Source organism: Haliotis asinina, chromosome 16 (assembly GCF_037392515.1).
Source record: "Haliotis asinina isolate JCU_RB_2024 chromosome 16, JCU_Hal_asi_v2, whole genome shotgun sequence".
Taxonomy (NCBI): Eukaryota; Metazoa; Mollusca; class Gastropoda; order Lepetellida; family Haliotidae; genus Haliotis; species Haliotis asinina.
This window is the reverse complement of record NC_090295.1, coordinates 42,491,206-42,510,691: the sequence shown is the minus strand read 5'-3', so window position 1 is coordinate 42,510,691 and position 19,486 is coordinate 42,491,206. Positions and strand designations below refer to the sequence as shown.

At 43.8% G+C, this 19,486-nt stretch overlaps 1 pseudogene; it reads right to left on the bottom strand.

The window, feature by feature from the left end:
* LOC137267794 (uncharacterized) overlaps nucleotides 1-19,486 on the bottom strand; it is a 60,648-nt pseudogene that overhangs the window by 2,455 nt on the left and 38,707 nt on the right.

The following is a 19,486-nucleotide window of genomic DNA, read 5'->3' as shown; positions in this document are numbered from 1 at the left end:
ATGATACATCAGCTCCTTCTCTCACGAGAAAGTCAAACACGTCTCTGTGTCCCATCTCTGCTGCCATCATCACAGGTGTCCTCTCGCACTGACCCCTGCTGTTCATGTCTGCAACCTTCTTTGAGAGGGCATACTTCACAATGTCCACATGTCCTCCTATACAGGCCACATGAAGGATATTGTTTCTGTCATCATCCACTAATGATACATCAGCTCCTTTTTTGACGAGTACGTCAAACACATCTCTGTGTCCGAATCGTGCTGCTATCATAACGGGTGTCCTCCCGTAATGACCCCTAGTGTTGATATCTGCAACCTTCTTTGAGAGGACATACTTCACCATGTCCACATGTCCTCCTATACAGGCCACATGAAGGATGTTGTTTCTGTAATCATCCACTAATGATACATCAGCTCCTTCTCTCACGAGTAAGTCAAACATGTCTCTGTGTCCCATCTCTGCTGCAGTCATGACGGGTGTCCTCCCGTACTGACCTCTACTGTTGATATCTGCAACCTTCTTTAAGAGGACATACTTCACAATGTCCACATGTCCTCCTATACAGGCCACATGAAGGATGTTGTTTCTGTCATCATCCACTAATGATACATCAGCTCCTTCTCTCACGAGTAAGTCAAACATGTCTCTGTGTCCGAATCGTGCTGTCATCATTACGGGTGTCCTCCCGTAATGACCTCTACTGTTGATATCTGCAACCTTCTTTGAGAGGGCATACTTCACCATGTCCACATGTCCTCCTATACAGGCCACATGAAGGATGTTGTTTCTGTTCTCATCCACTAATGATACATCAACTCTTTCTCTCACGAGTAAGTCAAACACGTCCCTCTGTCCCTTTTCTGCTGCCATCATCACAGGTGTCCTCCCGTAATGACCTCTACTTTTGATATCTGCAACCTTCTTTGAGAGGGTATACTTCACCATGTCCACATGTCCTCCTATACAGGCCACATGAAGGATGTTGTTTCTGTAATCATCCACTAATGATACATCAGCTCCTTCTCTCACGAGAAAGTCAAACACGTCTCTGTGTCCCATCTCTGCTGCCATCATCACAGGTGTCCTCTCGCACTGACCCCTGCTGTTCATGTCTGCAACCTTCTTTGAGAGGGCATACTTCACAATGTCCACATGTCCTCCTATACAGGCCACATGAAGGATATTGTTTCTGTCATCATCCACTAATGATACATCAGCTCCTTTTTTGACGAGTACGTCAAACACATCTCTGTGTCCGAATCGTGCTGCTATCATAACGGGTGTCCTCCCGTAATGACCCCTAGTGTTGATATCTGCAACCTTCTTTGAGAGGACATACTTCACCATGTCCACATGTCCTCCTATACAGGCCACATGAAGGATGTTGTTTCTGTAATCATCCACTAATGATACATCAGCTCCTTCTCTCACGAGTAAGTCAAACATGTCTCTGTGTCCGAATCGTGCTGTCATCATTACGGGTGTCCTCCCGTAATGACCTCTACTGTTGATATCTGCAACCTTCTTTGAGAGGGCATACTTCACCATGTCCACATGTCCTCCTATACAGGCCACATGAAGGATGTTGTTTCTGTTCTCATCCACTAATGATACATCAACTCTTTCTCTCACGAGTAAGTCAAACACGTCCCTCTGTCCCTTTTCTGCTGCCATCATCACAGGTGTCCTCCCGTAATGACCTCTACTTTTGATATCTGCAACCTTCTTTGAGAGGGTATACTTCACCATGTCCACATGTCCTCCTATACAGGCCACATGAAGGATGTTGTTTCTGTAATCATCCACTAATGATACATCAGCTCCTTCTCTCACGAGAAAGTCAAACACGTCCCTCTGTCCCTTTTCTGCTGCCATCATCACAGGTGTCCTCCCGTAATGACCTCTACTGTTGATATCTGCAACCTTCTTTGAGAGGGCATACTTCACCATGTCCACATGTCCTCCTATACAGGCCACATGAAGGATGTTGTTTCTGTCATCATCCACTAATGATACATCAGCTCCTTCTCTCACGAGTAAGTCAAACATGTCTCTGTGTCCCATCTCTGCTGCAGTCATGACGGGTGTCCTCCCGTACTGACCTCTACTCTTGATATCTGCAACCTTCTTTGAGAGGGCATACTTCACCATTTCCACATGTCCTCCAATACAGGCCACATGAAGGATGTTGTTTCTGTAATCATCCATTAATGATACATCAGCTCCTTCTCTCACGAGTAAGTCAAACACGTCCCTCTGTCCCTTTTCTGCTGCCATCATCACAGGTGTCCTCCCGTAATGACCTCTACTTTTGATGTCTGCAACCTTCTTTGAGAGGGCATACTTCACCATGTCCACATCTCCTCCTATACAGGCCACATGAAGGATGTTGTTTCGGTAATCATCCACTAATGATGCATCAGATCCTTCTCTCACGAGTAAGTCAAACATGTCTCTGTGTCCCATCTCTGCTGCAGTCATGACGGGTGTCCTCCCGTACTGACCTCTACTGTTGATATCTGCAACCTTCTTTAAGAGGACATACTTCACAATGTCCACATGTCCTCCTATACAGGCCACATGAAGGATGTTCCTTCTGTTCTCATCCACTAATGATACATCAGCTCCTTCTCTCACAAGTAAGTCAAACACGTCTCTGTGTCCGAATCGTGCTGTCATCATTACGGGTGTCCTCCCGTACTGACCTCTACTGTTGATATCTGCAACCTTCTTTAAGAGGACATACTTCACCATGTCCACATGTCCTCCTATACAGGCCACATGAAGGATGTTGTTTCTGTAATCATCCACTAATGATACATCAGCTCCTTCTCTCACGAGTAAGTCAAACACGTCCCTCTGTCCCTTTTCTGTTGCCATCATCACAGGTGTCATGCCGTACTGACCCCTACTGTTGATGTCTGCCCTTCAAGACAGACCACATGAAGGATGGTGTCTCCGCCATCATCCACTAATGATACATCAGCTCCTTCTCTCACGAGTAAGTCAAACACGTCTCTGTGTCCCATCTCTCCTGCAGTCATAACGGGTGTCCTCCCGTACTGACCTCTACTGTTGATGTCTGCAACTTTCTTTGAGAGGACATGCTTCACAATGTCCACATGTCCTCCAATACACGACACATGAAGGATGTTGTTTCTGTAATCATCCACTAATGATACATCAGCTCCTTCTCTCACGAGAAAGTCAAACACGTCTCTGTGTCCCATCTCTGCTGCCATCATCACAGGTGTCCTCTCGCACTGACCCCTGCTGTTCATGTCTGCAACCTTCTTTGAGAGGGCATACTTCACAATGTCCACATGTCCTCCTATACAGGCCACATGAAGGATATTGTTTCTGTCATCATCCACTAATGATACATCAGCTCCTTTTTTGACGAGTACGTCAAACACATCTCTGTGTCCGAATCGTGCTGCTATCATAACGGGTGTCCTCCCGTAATGACCCCTAGTGTTGATATCTGCAACCTTCTTTGAGAGGACATACTTCACCATGTCCACATGTCCTCCTATACAGGCCACATGAAGGATGTTGTTTCTGTAATCATCCACTAATGATACATCAGCTCCTTCTCTCACGAGTAAGTCAAACATGTCTCTGTGTCCCATCTCTGCTGCAGTCATGACGGGTGTCCTCCCGTACTGACCTCTACTGTTGATATCTGCAACCTTCTTTAAGAGGACATACTTCACAATGTCCACATGTCCTCCTATACAGGCCACATGAAGGATGTTGTTTCTGTCATCATCCACTAATGATACATCAGCTCCTTCTCTCACGAGTAAGTCAAACATGTCTCTGTGTCCGAATCGTGCTGTCATCATTACGGGTGTCCTCCCGTAATGACCTCTACTGTTGATATCTGCAACCTTCTTTGAGAGGGCATACTTCACCATGTCCACATGTCCTCCTATACAGGCCACATGAAGGATGTTGTTTCTGTTCTCATCCACTAATGATACATCAACTCTTTCTCTCACGAGTAAGTCAAACACGTCCCTCTGTCCCTTTTCTGCTGCCATCATCACAGGTGTCCTCCCGTAATGACCTCTACTTTTGATATCTGCAACCTTCTTTGAGAGGGTATACTTCACCATGTCCACATGTCCTCCTATACAGGCCACATGAAGGATGTTGTTTCTGTAATCATCCACTAATGATACATCAGCTCCTTCTCTCACGAGTAAGTCAAACATGTCTCTGTGTCCCATCTCTGCTGCAGTCATGACGGGTGTCCTCCCGTACTGACCTCTACTGTTGATATCTGCAACCTTCTTTGAGAGGGCATACTTCACCATTTCCACATGTCCTCCTATACAGGCCACATGAAGGATGTTTTTTCTGTAATCATCCACTAATGATACATCAGCTCCTTCTCTCACGAGAAAGTCAAACACGTCCCTCTGTCCCTTTTCTGCTGCCATCATCACAGGTGTCCTCCCGTAATGACCTCTACTGTTGATATCTGCAACCTTCTTTGAGAGGGCATACTTCACCATGTCCACATGTCCTCCTATACAGGCCACATGAAGGATGTTGTTTCTGTAATCATCCACTAATGATACATCAGCTCCTTCTCTCACGAGTAAGTCAAACATGTCTCTGTGTCCCATCTCTGCTGCAGTCATGACGGGTGTCCTCCCGTACTGACCTCTACTCTTGATATCTGCAACCTTCTTTAAGAGAACATACTTCACAATGTCCACATGTCCTCCTATACAGGCCACATGAAGGATGTTGCTTCTGTTCTCATCCACTAATGATACATCAGCTCCTTCTCTCACGAGTAAGTCAAACACGTCTCTGTGTCCGAATCGTGCTGTCATCATTACGGGTGTCCTCCCGTACTGACCTCTACTGTTGATATCTGCAACCTTCTTTGAGAGGGCATACTTCACCATGTCCACATGTCCTCCTATACAGGCCACATGAAGGATGTTGTTTCTGTTCCTATCCACTAATGATACATCAACTCCTTCTCTCACGAGTAAGTCAAACACGTCCCTCTGTCCCTTTTCTGCTGCCATCATCACAGGTGTCCTCCCGTAATGACCTCTACTTTTGATGTCTGCAACCTTCTTTGAGAGGGCATACTTCACCATGTCCACATGTCCTCCTATACAGGCCACATGAAGGATGTTGTTTCTGTTCCTATCCACTAATGATACATCAACTCCTTCTCTCACGAGTAAGTCAAACACGTCCCTCTGTCCCTTTTCTGCTGCCATCATCACAGGTGTCCTCCCGTAATGACCTCTACTTTTGATGTCTGCAACCTTCTTTGAGAGGGCATACTTCACCATGTCCACATGTCCTCCTATACAGGCCACATGAAGGATGTTGTTTCTGTCATCATCCACTAATGATGCATCAGCTCCTTCTCTCACGAGAAAGTCAAACACGTCTCTGTGTCCCATCTCTGCTGCCATCATCACAGGTGTCCTCTCGCACTGACCCCTGCTGTTCATGTCTGCAACCTTCTTTGAGAGGGCATACTTCACAATGTCCACATGTCCTCCTATACAGGCCACATGAAGGATATTGTTTCTGTCATCATCCACTAATGATACATCAGCTCCTTTTTTGACGAGTACGTCAAACACATCTCTGTGTCCGAATCGTGCTGCTATCATAACGGGTGTCCTCCCGTAATGACCCCTAGTGTTGATATCTGCAACCTTCTTTGAGAGGACATACTTCACCATGTCCACATGTCCTCCTATACAGGCCACATGAAGGATGTTGTTTCTGTAATCATCCACTAATGATACATCAGCTCCTTCTCTCACGAGTAAGTCAAACATGTCTCTGTGTCCGAATCGTGCTGTCATCATTACGGGTGTCCTCCCGTAATGACCTCTACTGTTGATATCTGCAACCTTCTTTGAGAGGGCATACTTCACCATGTCCACATGTCCTCCTATACAGGCCACATGAAGGATGTTGTTTCTGTTCTCATCCACTAATGATACATCAGCTCCTTCTCTCACGAGTAAGTCAAACACGTCCCTCTGTCCCTTTTCTGCTGCCATCATCACAGGTGTCCTCCCGTAATGACCTCTACTTTTGATATCTGCAACCTTCTTTGAGAGGGTATACTTCACCATGTCCACATGTCCTCCTATACAGGCCACATGAAGGATGTTGTTTCTGTAATCATCCACTAATGATACATCAGCTCCTTCTCTCACGAGAAAGTCAAACACGTCCCTCTGTCCCTTTTCTGCTGCCATCATCACAGGTGTCCTCCCGTAATGACCTCTACTGTTGATATCTGCAACCTTCTTTGAGAGGGCATACTTCACCATGTCCACATGTCCTCCTATACAGGCCACATGAAGGATGTTGTTTCTGTAATCATCCACTAATGATACATCAGCTCCTTCTCTCACGAGTAAGTCAAACATGTCTCTGTGTCCCATCTCTGCTGCAGTCATGACGGGTGTCCTCCCGTACTGACCTCTACTCTTGATATCTGCAACCTTCTTTGAGAGGGCATACTTCACCATTTCCACATGTCCTCCAATACAGGCCACATGAAGGATGTTGTTTCTGTAATCATCCATTAATGATACATCAGCTCCTTCTCTCACGAGTAAGTCAAACACGTCCCTCTGTCCCTTTTCTGCTGCCATCATCACAGGTGTCCTCCCGTAATGACCTCTACTTCTGATGTCTGCAACCTTCTTTGAGAGGGCATACTTCACCATGTCCACATCTCCTCCTATACAGGCCACATGAAGGATGTTGTTTCGGTAATCATCCACTAATGATGCATCAGATCCTTCTCTCACGAGTAAGTCAAACATGTCTCTGTGTCCCATCTCTGCTGCAGTCATGACGGGTGTCCTCCCGTACTGACCTTTACTGTTGATATCTGCAACCTTCTTTAAGAGGACATACTTCACAATGTCCACATGTCCTCCTATACAGGCCACATGAAGGATGTTCCTTCTGTTCTCATCCACTAATGATACATCAGCTCCTTCTCTCACAAGTAAGTCAAACACGTCTCTGTGTCCGAATCGTGCTGTCATCATTACGGGTGTCCTCCCGTACTGACCTCTACTGTTGATATCTGCAACCTTCTTTAAGAGGACATACTTCACCATGTCCACATGTCCTCCTATACAGGCCACATGAAGGATGTTGTTTCTGTAATCATCCACTAATGATACATCAGCTCCTTCTCTCACGAGTAAGTCAAACACGTCCCTCTGTCCCTTTTCTGTTGCCATCATCACAGGTGTCATGCCGTACTGACCCCTACTGTTGATGTCTGCCCTTCAAGACAGACCACATGAAGGATGGTGTCTCCGCCATCATCCACTAATGATACATCAGCTCCTTCTCTCACGAGTAAGTCAAACACGTCTCTGTGTCCCATCTCTCCTGCAGTCATAACGGGTGTCCTCCCGTACTGACCTCTACTGTTGATGTCTGCAACTTTCTTTGAGAGGACATGCTTCACAATGTCCACATGTCCTCCAATACACGACACATGAAGGATGTTGTTTCTGTAATCATCCACTAATGATACATCAGCTCCTTCTCTCACGAGAAAGTCAAACACGTCTCTGTGTCCCATCTCTGCTGCCATCATCACAGGTGTCCTCTCGCACTGACCCCTGCTGTTCATGTCTGCAACCTTCTTTGAGAGGGCATACTTCACAATGTCCACATGTCCTCCTATACAGGCCACATGAAGGATATTGTTTCTGTCATCATCCACTAATGATACATCAGCTCCTTTTTTGACGAGTACGTCAAACACATCTCTGTGTCCGAATCGTGCTGCTATCATAACGGGTGTCCTCCCGTAATGACCCCTAGTGTTGATATCTGCAACCTTCTTTGAGAGGACATACTTCACCATGTTCACATGTCCTCCTATACAGGCCACATGAAGGATGTTGTTTCTGTAATCATCCACTAATGATACATCAGCTCCTTCTCTCACGAGAAAGTCAAACACGTCCCTCTGTCCCTTTTCTGCTGCCATCATCACAGGTGTCCTCCCGTAATGACCTCTACTGTTGATATCTGCAACCTTCTTTGAGAGGGCATACTTCACCATGTCCACATGTCCTCCTATACAGGCCACATGAAGGATGTTGTTTCTGTAATCATCCACTAATGATACATCAGCTCCTTCTCTCACGAGTAAGTCAAACATGTCTCTGTGTCCCATCTCTGCTGCAGTCATGACGGGTGTCCTCCCGTACTGACCTCTACTCTTGATATCTGCAACCTTCTTTAAGAGAACATACTTCACAATGTCCACATGTCCTCCTATACAGGCCACATGAAGGATGTTGCTTCTGTTCTCATCCACTAATGATACATCAGCTCCTTCTCTCACGAGTAAGTCAAACACGTCTCTGTGTCCGAATCGTGCTGTCATCATTACGGGTGTCCTCCCGTACTGACCTCTACTGTTGATATCTGCAACCTTCTTTGAGAGGGCATACTTCACCATGTCCACATGTCCTCCTATACAGGCCACATGAAGGATGTTGTTTCTGTTCCTATCCACTAATGATACATCAACTCCTTCTCTCACGAGTAAGTCAAACACGTCCCTCTGTCCCTTTTCTGCTGCCATCATCACAGGTGTCCTCCCGTAATGACCTCTACTTTTGATGTCTGCAACCTTCTTTGAGAGGGCATACTTCACCATGTCCACATGTCCTCCTATACAGGCCACATGAAGGATGTTGTTTCTGTCATCATCCACTAATGATGCATCAGCTCCTTCTCTCACGAGTAAGTCAAACATGTCTCTGTGTCCCATCTCTGCTGCAGTCATGACGGGTGTCCTCCCGTACTGACCTCTACTGTTGATATCTGCAACCTTCTTTGAGAGGGCATACTTCACCATGTCCACATGTCCTCCTATACAGGCCACATGAAGGATGTTGTTTCTGTCATCATCCACTAATGATGCATCAGCTCCTTCTCTCACGAGTAAGTCAAACATGTCTCTGTGTCCCATCTCTGCTGCAGTCATGACGGGTGTCCTCCCGTACTGACCTCTACTGTTGATATCTGCAACCTTCTTTGAGAGGGCATACTTCACCATGTCCACATGTCCTCCAATACACGACACATGAAGGATGTTGTTTCTGTCATCATCCACTAATGATGCATCAGCTCCTTCTCTCACGAGTAAGTCAAACATGTCTCTGTGTCCCATCTCTGCTGCAGTCATGACGGGTGTCCTCCCGTACTGACCTCTACTGTTGATATCTGCAACCTTCTTTGAGATGACATACTTCACAATGTTAACATGTCCTTTGAGACAGGCCACATGAAGGATGTTGTTTCTGTTCTCATCCACTAATGATACATCAGCTCCTTCTCTCACGAGTAAGTCAAACACGTCCCTCTGTCCCTTTTCTGCTGCCATCATCACAGGTGTCCTCTCGTACTGACCCCTGCTGTTCATGTCTGCAACCTTCTTTGAGAGGGCATACTTCACAATGTCCACATGTCCTCCAATACACGACACATGAAGGATGTTGTTTCTGTAATCATCCACTAATGATACATCAGCTCCTTCTCTCACGAGTAAGTCAAACACGTCCCTCTGTCCCTTTTCTGCTGCCATCATCACAGGTGTCCTCTCGCAGTGACCCCTGCTGTTCATGTCTGCAACCTTCTTTGAGAGGACATACTTCACAATGTCCACATGTCCTCCTATACAGGCCACATGAAGGATGTTGTTTCTGTCATCATCCACTAATGATACATCAGATCCTTTTCTGACGAGTACGTCAAACACATCTCTGTGTCCGAATCGTGCTGCTATCATAACGGGTGTCCTCCCGTAATGACCCCTAGTGTTGATATCTGCAACCTTCTTTGAGAGGACATACTTCACAATGTCCACATGTCCTCCAATACACGACACATGAAGGATGTTGTTTTTGTTATCGTCAAGAAGATGTAATGCAGAACCTTTACTCACAAGCATGTCTACCATTCTTCTGTGTCCGAATCCTGCTGCTGTCATTACGGGTGTTTGTCCGTCCTTCCTTCTGCTGTTGATGTTTTCCAGATTCTCAGATAAGATACGTCTAAGGCGGCTCAGGTCGCCTTTACTGCAGGCAGTATGGATGTCTGTATCCTCTCGTAGAGCCGTCTGTGTCACTATAACAGAATGATGAACGAAAGAGGAACACTAAATCAACAATTGATTTACTTCAGTTGTACCCATTAACATCATGTCACCCAATCTATGTACGGTTACAAGTGATGATGGAACTGAGGGGAAATGCCTGATGTTCGAACTCCAATATTCGAAACATCTTGAAAGAGACAATCATAGATACTATTCAACATTCAACTAAACTGAAGAACCTATTTGTGTCTGGCAAGTACACATTACGCGTGGAGTTAACCGTGGTGGGGTACTATGTTTTGAAATTACTCAAAAGCTACAAAATTCCTTCCATACTGTCTACTCTTCACACACACACACACACACACACACACACACACACACACACACACACACACACACACACACACACACACACACACACACACACACACGCGCGCGCACACACGCACACGCACACGCACACACACACACACACTACATTGCCATACTCATACATCACGTAATACTCTCACAGGGCAGTTGTAACCTTACTGTCCAGAATGTTCTTATATTTCATATACGAATCAACAATATATCACATGAACAAATTTACCCCATAACCATACCAATGTTTCACGCCTCCACCTTCACCTCATCAAGCAGCACATGTCTGTCTGTCTGACAGTTTCAGTGATCCAGTGTACACATGTCACCGATGTTTGTTATTTGTTTTTTTTAAATTTTTATGCACAGCTGAATGGTCAGATGGTGGAGATTTGTTATCTTATCATCTGATGTTACGGTTCATAAAGAAATCACCAAGGTATATAAGACAGAAATAGTATGCAAACGTTTAACTATTTACCAAGCATGGGACACGATCATCAATGTCCAATCGATATTATTCTGGTCACGGAATCAAGCACAAGACACTTGGATCAAACTAAAATCTCAGATCAAAGATCATTCACATTATGGACCTGTCCAAGCCTCCAGTAGCGTCTGTAGCGACCTCTTGAATCGATACATGCCAAAACACGTCTACATACGGCTGGCGCTAGTCGATTTACTGGTGGAGGTTGAAGTTGTCTCAACTGTCTATTTACATGATTCCTATGCTGAGATCGTGCTGACCAGGGCAATAATTTGACGTCCATGTTATCTTGTACAAGCGTGGTAGTATGCAGACGTGCATAGTCCTGTTGCAAGATCAAACCACTCGCATAACTGGTAACCTAACTGGGCTCAAGACTTCGTCTTTGTACCTTTGAGAAGTCTTTCCTTGAAGGATGACAAGTTGTGTTCTCTGCTGACAACAAAATTTAATCCAGCCCCGTATCATGACACCACCTCTGCCAAAAGGGTGCACCTGTTGTACACAGTTTGTCAGTTGCTCACCCCTACGCCTGTAAACATGAAGTCGAACCTCATGTTGGAACATGTTGAATCGACTGTCGTCTGTAAACAGAACTCTCTCACGTCACCCATGTACAGTTCCAGCCCAGTTAAACCTGCGTTAATGGTGTTCACGATTCAAGGCTATTCCACGAAAGGGATGATGACGTCTGATGACAGCCACACTGATGGGATGTCCCAAGGCCGTAGCCTCCGTTGACGTGCCGTGTTGAATTTGTTCTGCAGATGTATTGTCCGGAAGTAGTCTTCAGCTAGCATGGCATCCCTTGGTCTACCCGTTACTGGATGGTCTTATGTCTTGCCTGTCTGTTGGTAACGGCTCAACAAGTTGCGTATGGTTCCTAACTACAACGTCTTGCAATGTGACATTGTTTTGTTTTATCCAACAGATGTTCTTTATATCCTCAAAAAGACTCCCAAATAAAGTCAGAACCTCAAAGAAACCCCAAAGCAAAAGTGCAATAGATCACAATACAATCAACAACCTGAAGCCCATAAACTCCCTAAACCCGCACCCCACCCCCACCCATAAGCCCAAGCCACTGTCAAAATCCAGCCAGTCAGAATACATGTATTTTCCCAGGGCTTAGGTTTCTGTAACACAGGACAACACAGCACCTTGTCCGAGTACAAGCACCACTGGGAAATTAAGGAAACCACCACGATTCAATGAGTCCAGTACCTTTGTATCCACATAATTTACCCTAAGACAAATGAGGAGACATATACATATGACAGAGGCCCTACAGCACAAGACCTCAAGTCAATCTGCCCATTCAGAACATTTCATAAAGAAATCCTGCCAACGATATTTCATGTATTCACGGGTTAAATGTCTTTCATTTTGGTGTTTATCAGCTCTGATCTGTTGGATGAAGAATGAAAAAAAGTTGTTATCCCTCAAAACAATGTCACGTATTAACGACTTAAATGCTATACCTGGTCCAGGCAAACCTTTTGACGTATCAGAATTCTGATCCCCGTCGTTTTCCACTGGCAATTCACAGGTAGGACGGGCAACCTTTTCTGCAAAGCAAACGATGAAATAGCATATCAGTCGTCCTTCCGCAAATGTGTTCCTCGTTCGTACGGGCGTTGGGGTAGCCAAGTGGTTAAAACAATGACATGCGTTCGATTCTCCACATGGTTACAATGTGTGAAGCCCATTTCTGGTGTCCCTCCGCCGTGATATTGCTGGAATATTGCTGAAAGCAGTCCAAAATTAAAACCACGTTCGTTCATACAATGGTAACATTCAAAAGGATGATAAACAAACTTAATGCATCTCTAGCAACTTCTGCAAAGCAAAAGATGAAATATACACGTTCTCCATATGCGAAAGCATATCAGTCATCCTTTCTATAGGGAAATAGAAAACTTCCCTATATGGTGCAAGCATCTAGGTCACCATTGTGCACATGTGCTCGCTGGACTTACCATGGTAAAATTCAAAATGATGATAAACAAAATTAATGCCTCTTCAGTGGATCACAATTACGTGTTTCTTCCCCATTTGTAATACAATAACGTGGACCATTTGCCTTTCTTTCCACATCCCTCACAAGCTGTTCTTTGCTTATTCACTAGCTTCTGACTGACGTACTTTGATGTCACTCGTGAACATGAGTATATCACGTATCGCATATCCACGTGTAGAGCGGTATAGTAATGGTATAACGCACTTTATTTTTCTATTGTGATCGTTTGTGGGCAAGTAGTCTGGCCTAGATTTTTCTATTGTGATCGTTTGTGGGCAAGTAGTCTGGCCTAGATTTTTTAATCTCTCTTAACGCTAAGATAGTCCTAAGTTAATGTTAATGAATGGCACCTTACGACTACTACCTTAGCGCTAAGGGAGCTTCGAAAATCTAGACCCCGGTTATTAAAACTTCGTTCTGTCACACTACGGTTTCAGTGATTATTTTCCCAGGTGGCTACAATCTTTGGAACCTATCTGGGGTTATTCAGCCATTATCTTATCCTGGTGTAAAACACTTTAACTTAATTGGTCGATGACGATTTAACAAGTGTTTTTTTTCAACTTGGAAAAAATATTAGCCGCTGCCACGGTTACCGCCAAACTCTTAGCTGAGAAGCTGTATTGCTGACAATCGTATGGCGTCGTAATATGACGCATGTAGTGCTCGAAGTTTGCTGTTTTTGAATTAACTATGTACACATTTATTTTTAGAGGACTATTTAAGCTGTTTTATACATTGAATCCATTGCATACTCAGCTTAAGCCTAATTAACAGTTGTAAGCCTGTCAGAATATGTTTCAATTCTTTTAAAAATCTGCTCTATTGGCAGACGTCATTTTATTTGTGACATGTCATATAGTCCATAGCGATCTCATCTTTGTACACTTTACATGGCGGTAAGGTAAATACGTTCTGTGCTTCTCCCTCGGGGAATACGATCTGATGTATGGCTTTTTGTTGGAGTGTCATCACTCACCTACCGGCTCGGGTGACACTGCTACAAAAAGACATCCACCAGATCGTATTAGAGCAGATAACTAGCCTAACATAACCCTTTACCTTTCTTCTTTCGCCGTCCTAGTGTGAAGATTCTCTTTAAACCTTCTTTCACCATGCCACCACGGTTTATTTCAGGCTTGTGACTTGTCAGGACTATTGAACTCCTGTTTGAGGATGCCAGACTGCTGCTCTCACTGACAAACCCGCTGTCCACAGTAGTAAGAGATATCTGGTCGAAGGACTCCAGATCCTCTATTTTCTGTTGGGTATTAATAGTACAAAATAAAGAATAGTGAGTGAGTAAGTTTAGTTTTATGCCACACTCAGCAATATTCTATAATAGAACAAAACAAGGAATAAACACTGAAGATTGTAGCAGTATCAAGAGGGGTATAAGGTCTGATGTACACTCTGTGTTGTCGTGTAGCCCAATCTGTTGCACGAGAGGTACATGCAACACAGAAGGTACTCCAAACCGTTTAGCCCAAGTGATGAGGCTACAGCATATTTATTTAATATCATGGACTCAGTTCTCTATCTTAACGTCCGCACTAAGGCAATATCAGAATCGGTGTTGAGGCTATTTATGGTACACTGCGTGTTGTCAGGTAGAATCTTGATGGTATACCAGTACACAAAACAATCAATGATATTTCAATAGAAACAAATCTGTAAAATGTCTGAATATTCAGGTGCATGGACGAAAATAGTACTAGTACAAGCATCCACACAAACATGTTTTGAGATGCTGTAAATCTGCTAGTACAGGCATCCACACAAACTGTTTTGAGATGCTGTGAATCTGCTAGTACAAGCATCCGCACAAACATGTTTGTAGATGCTGTAAATCTGCTAGTACAAGAATCCACACAAACATGTTTTGAAATGACAAACATGTTTTGAGATGCTGTAAATCTGCTAGTACAAGCATCCACACAAACATGTTTTGGGAAGCTGTAAATCTGCTAGTATAAGCATTCACACACACACACACACACACACACACACACACACACACACACACAAATGAGATGCTGTAAATCTGCTAGTATAGGCATCCACGCACACACACTGCATTGTATTACAGATCAACAGTCACCTTCCTCCGTCGGGTATTTTCTTCCTGAAGACTGGTAATGATACCTGAAACATAAAAGAATAATAACATGTATGACGTCAACCAATCTTTTGTGATGCACGTTTACACAGAAGCTAAACATTGTACATCTATACCGAAAATGAGAATCACTTATCCAGTTGGGATAAGCAGTCTTCAAACAATGCCCCCAACGCAGTGTCTTATCAAACATACAAAAGCGAGTGGGAGGACGTCTGGTTAGCTGGACAAGTACCCTCAAATGGGTGGGACTACGAAGAGACTAGGTAGGGCTGAAAAACGACACCTAGACATTTTGCATTTTGTGACTGCACTATGTTTTATATTCAATTTTCTTTCTGTTATCAATAGAGAAATCAGAACAATAACGGCAGCGGGATACCGCTATAATCGACTCTATGGTGGTGTGGTGTTACACATTGTTTCCATATCAAAGGTTTGCCTCTCATTGATTGGATTTTAGAATTTTATGCTCTAATTATTCATATGAAGCAAAAATACGGTTTTGCATAACAATATATTCAAGAAATAAAACATGACAGTTTGACAAAAGCCTATAAAAGTAATCCCTATTTCAGTGACACTTTGTTAACTTGTAAAGGATTGTCATGTTTTTTTAAATAACCAAAACTTGGTATGCTGGTAGCGGGTTTGGTATTTTTACGATATCCGACTTTTATGCAATTACCGGTAACACAATTTTCTACTCAACTACCCACTAGTCTACTCACTCAACTGACTGCGAGAGGTTATCTAGCTAACATAAATGTCAATATGTGTTGGCGCCGTTTTGGTCTTCAAAGTTGTTTTACGCCAGTAGCCATTTTCTGCCTGACCCGTTTGGGAACCGGTTTGACAGAACCGATTTGACAGTTCCGGTTTTAGTTTTGGTGCCACTTTAAAGGGGTTTTCGCATAGGGTGTTGTGCAGACGGCTCACTGTTAGTGCTGCCGGTTTCATGACCGTTTAAACAACAGTAGGTGTGGAATTTGTTATGGACCATTCTGTCTTCTGATTTCTGTATACTGTATTTGCAATCCTTTGAATGTATTGCGTGAATAATATTGTTTGTTGGTGTGAGATAGTGTGCAGGCTATTGTGTGTTGTATATCATGTTGTGAATAATAAAGTATTGTGAGTTCCTATCTGCATGTACATCTACACACTACACACTACACACTACACACTACACACATGACGTTGTATTCATGTACACAAGAATAGTGTTAATCCAGAACACTCGTTCAATCCGATAATGATGATGAAAATGCACACTGTAATATCCAGAGTTATTGACCTCAATCCTCCTGAGTCACACCGGAGTGAGGTCGTTAGCTGCTCTATACTGACTGGTTCATAATAACGGTGTGATGTCATGGTGTGATGCTATGATGTCACCCTGGATGTGTCATCACATGGGTCAGCGGTCATTAACCCCTCAGTCAGCATGTGTCACACCGGATCCGTTTCCATCAGGGTATGAGGTCAGTAATCCCTCAGTCATCATGTCACGAAGGATGTGTCACCCCACGGGGTCCACGGTCATTAACCCCTCAGTCAGTGTGAGTCATACCGGATCCGTCTGCCAAGGGGCATGCGGTTAGTAACCCCTCAGTAAGTGAGTCACGCAGGATGTATCATTCCACGCGGTCCGCGGTCATTAATCTCCAGTCGGCATCAGTCACTCCGGATCCGTTTCTCATGTCGGTGTCAACCAGGTGTTTAACCGAGTCACCACCATGGTGGATTTGTGTTCTCCAAGGTCATTGTGAGGTCATGTGTCTAGACTAGTCTATGACTAATGAGGTCACTCAGGTGTTCGATGACGTCTTAAAACCAAGATGACGGATATTCTGCTATAAAACCCTGTGCACAACATATATGTGAAATGGTAAAATGGGAGGATAGTGTTTGCTTTTTGTAGTCGTTGAGTTCAGCACCGGTGTTTAATTTTGTGAACAACACCTGTGTAAGTTAACATAGTGTTGTTGACGTGTCAGCAACTGCAAAGGCAACCATTCCTGACCGGTCAGTGGGCGATAGTGTCATGTTCTCTGGCAGGGAAAGCATACGGACTTTGAGAGTACGCAAGAGACCCATCAGTAGCTTGCTCAGCTTGTATGTTTTGTTACGAGTGTGTATTTTCTGTATATTTTTGTTATTAATTCAGTAATAATTATTATTGGGTCACAACATTTAGTGTGTGAATATTAATTATGATGGGTCACATTTCGTGTGAATAGCTGGTCAATTCTGGTTTCCGGAATTTATCTGCTCCTAGTTTTCGAAGTTTACTTTCGGGAAACTTATTCGAAGGCATTCTACAGTGTTGACGATGTTCCTTTGTGCCCGAACTTTCAGGAAATGGCTAAATATCTATAAAAAGGCTGGTTGCCGTGTTGAGGGCGACACTCACACTCATTTACATCACTGCCACGCTTGATAATCGAAACCCGTCAACGCCTGACTTACATCATCTGCCGATCGCTGTGTTGACATGTCTTGTCTTTGTTCTGTTTTGCTGGTTCACAAGGGGATTTCTTACATTGTTGTTACGGTTGAGAATTTACCGTGACGACAATGTAAGAAATCCCCTATTGAACAAGCAAAAATCGCATAAATGCGGTGGACATACGAGAAATAGCTGGACACTCCCAAAAATGATATTTCAGACATTTAATCCCTAATTTGTTGTTGGTAGTACATCGCTCTATACAGTAATTCATTTATTTGTGTGCCTTAATGCAGAGTATATCACGGACACATAAGAATTTAATGTGCCTTCGGATTCTGTATATCATATATCTGCCTTGTCAATAACTGGCTAATCACGAACTGAAGATCGTGACAACGTGCACAACTTAGACGGTCTTCAGTCAAGGCAATGTCAAACTGAACAATGAAAACATATTCAAGACTTCACTGGTACCGGCACTACAATAATGCTTGATACAGTCAGAAAGTCTGTAGATGTAGAAACTACTCTGACAACATTGACATACGACCATTGTTAACATAAAATCGGCGTCACAACAGTCAATTCCTCACAGAATATATGCATATCATTCGAAGGTTAGGATCAGAACTTTCAGCCCCCTACCAGTCTCCACAACTATCATCTCCTTATCTCAATACCCAGACTTTCCCCACCACTGCTGCAGTAAATATTTACATGATAAGCACGCTATCCTTTGTTTTATTTACAGCTTACCTGGATCAAATTCAGTCAAACTCTGTTTAACCCTTGAGGTCTGTTCTTCACCGTCATTTCCAACATGCCGCACGGTTACAGAACAATCAGCGTCATCTGCAACACAACAGTAAACAGATGAACTTCGTGTGTAGTCCCAGTCTCTCAGTTTCCCTGGCATTCTGATAACATTCTATGATTTCAAGGACCTGTGTGGTGGAACGGTTAGGTCTCGTAAGTCCGACCTTTGGATGTGTGTAAAAACACACTGGTCGGTCTGGAGGGTTATAGCGTTTAGCTCGACTAGTTCTAGACAATAGGCAGTCAGTGTTTTCACAATGACACGGTTAATGCTAAAATGTTCACAGGGACATAACTGAACAAGGATCGCGTTGCAAAATGTCATTTTTATTTATACAATCATTGCTGCAATAACGCATTGTCTAAGTACTGCATCATCGCCTTGTCGTTTCTTGCAAGCTTGAACTTGTGTCCAATCGTCGCTCCAAATCTCTGTATTTCTTCTTTTTGGTGGGCAATCTTTGGCCGGCATTGTACTGAAGCATCTTTGTCTCATTTATACCATGGGTTTATGCACACGAAGTCGACCTTTTGAAATTTTGCTATGCACACGAAGTCGACCTGCGGCTAACTTTGATGTCAAAGGTGTTGTTAGAGTCACGCTAATCCGCTAGTGGGTGTTGTTTTAAGATTGTCGACAACTTGGGCGTCCCATTGGTACCGTAACATAAGGGTGAAAATAGTTCACCCACGTTGTTCACCCAAAATGTCACCCTTGTCATCAGTGTCATCATTGGTATCATATGAGATTGGTTTTTTACAATCATGAACACATTTCATTAAATTTGATATATAAGGACAGAACTTGAGGTAGATTACATTCAGTTTCGATATGGCGAATGCACAGTTGAATCAACGATTTCTTCCTACCTCTCGTGGCGGCAGATATCTGTGTGTTGGTGGCTTTATGTACCGTGTGAACAAGAGGAAGCGAGATTGGATATCATGGAAATGTACACAGAAGAACTGTAACGCCACTGCATCAACCGTCAATGACATTGTTACGAAGGTGATAGGTGACCATAGTCATCCCAGTGTCGAAGTAGACATAAAGGTGAGCATTTTGTCAATC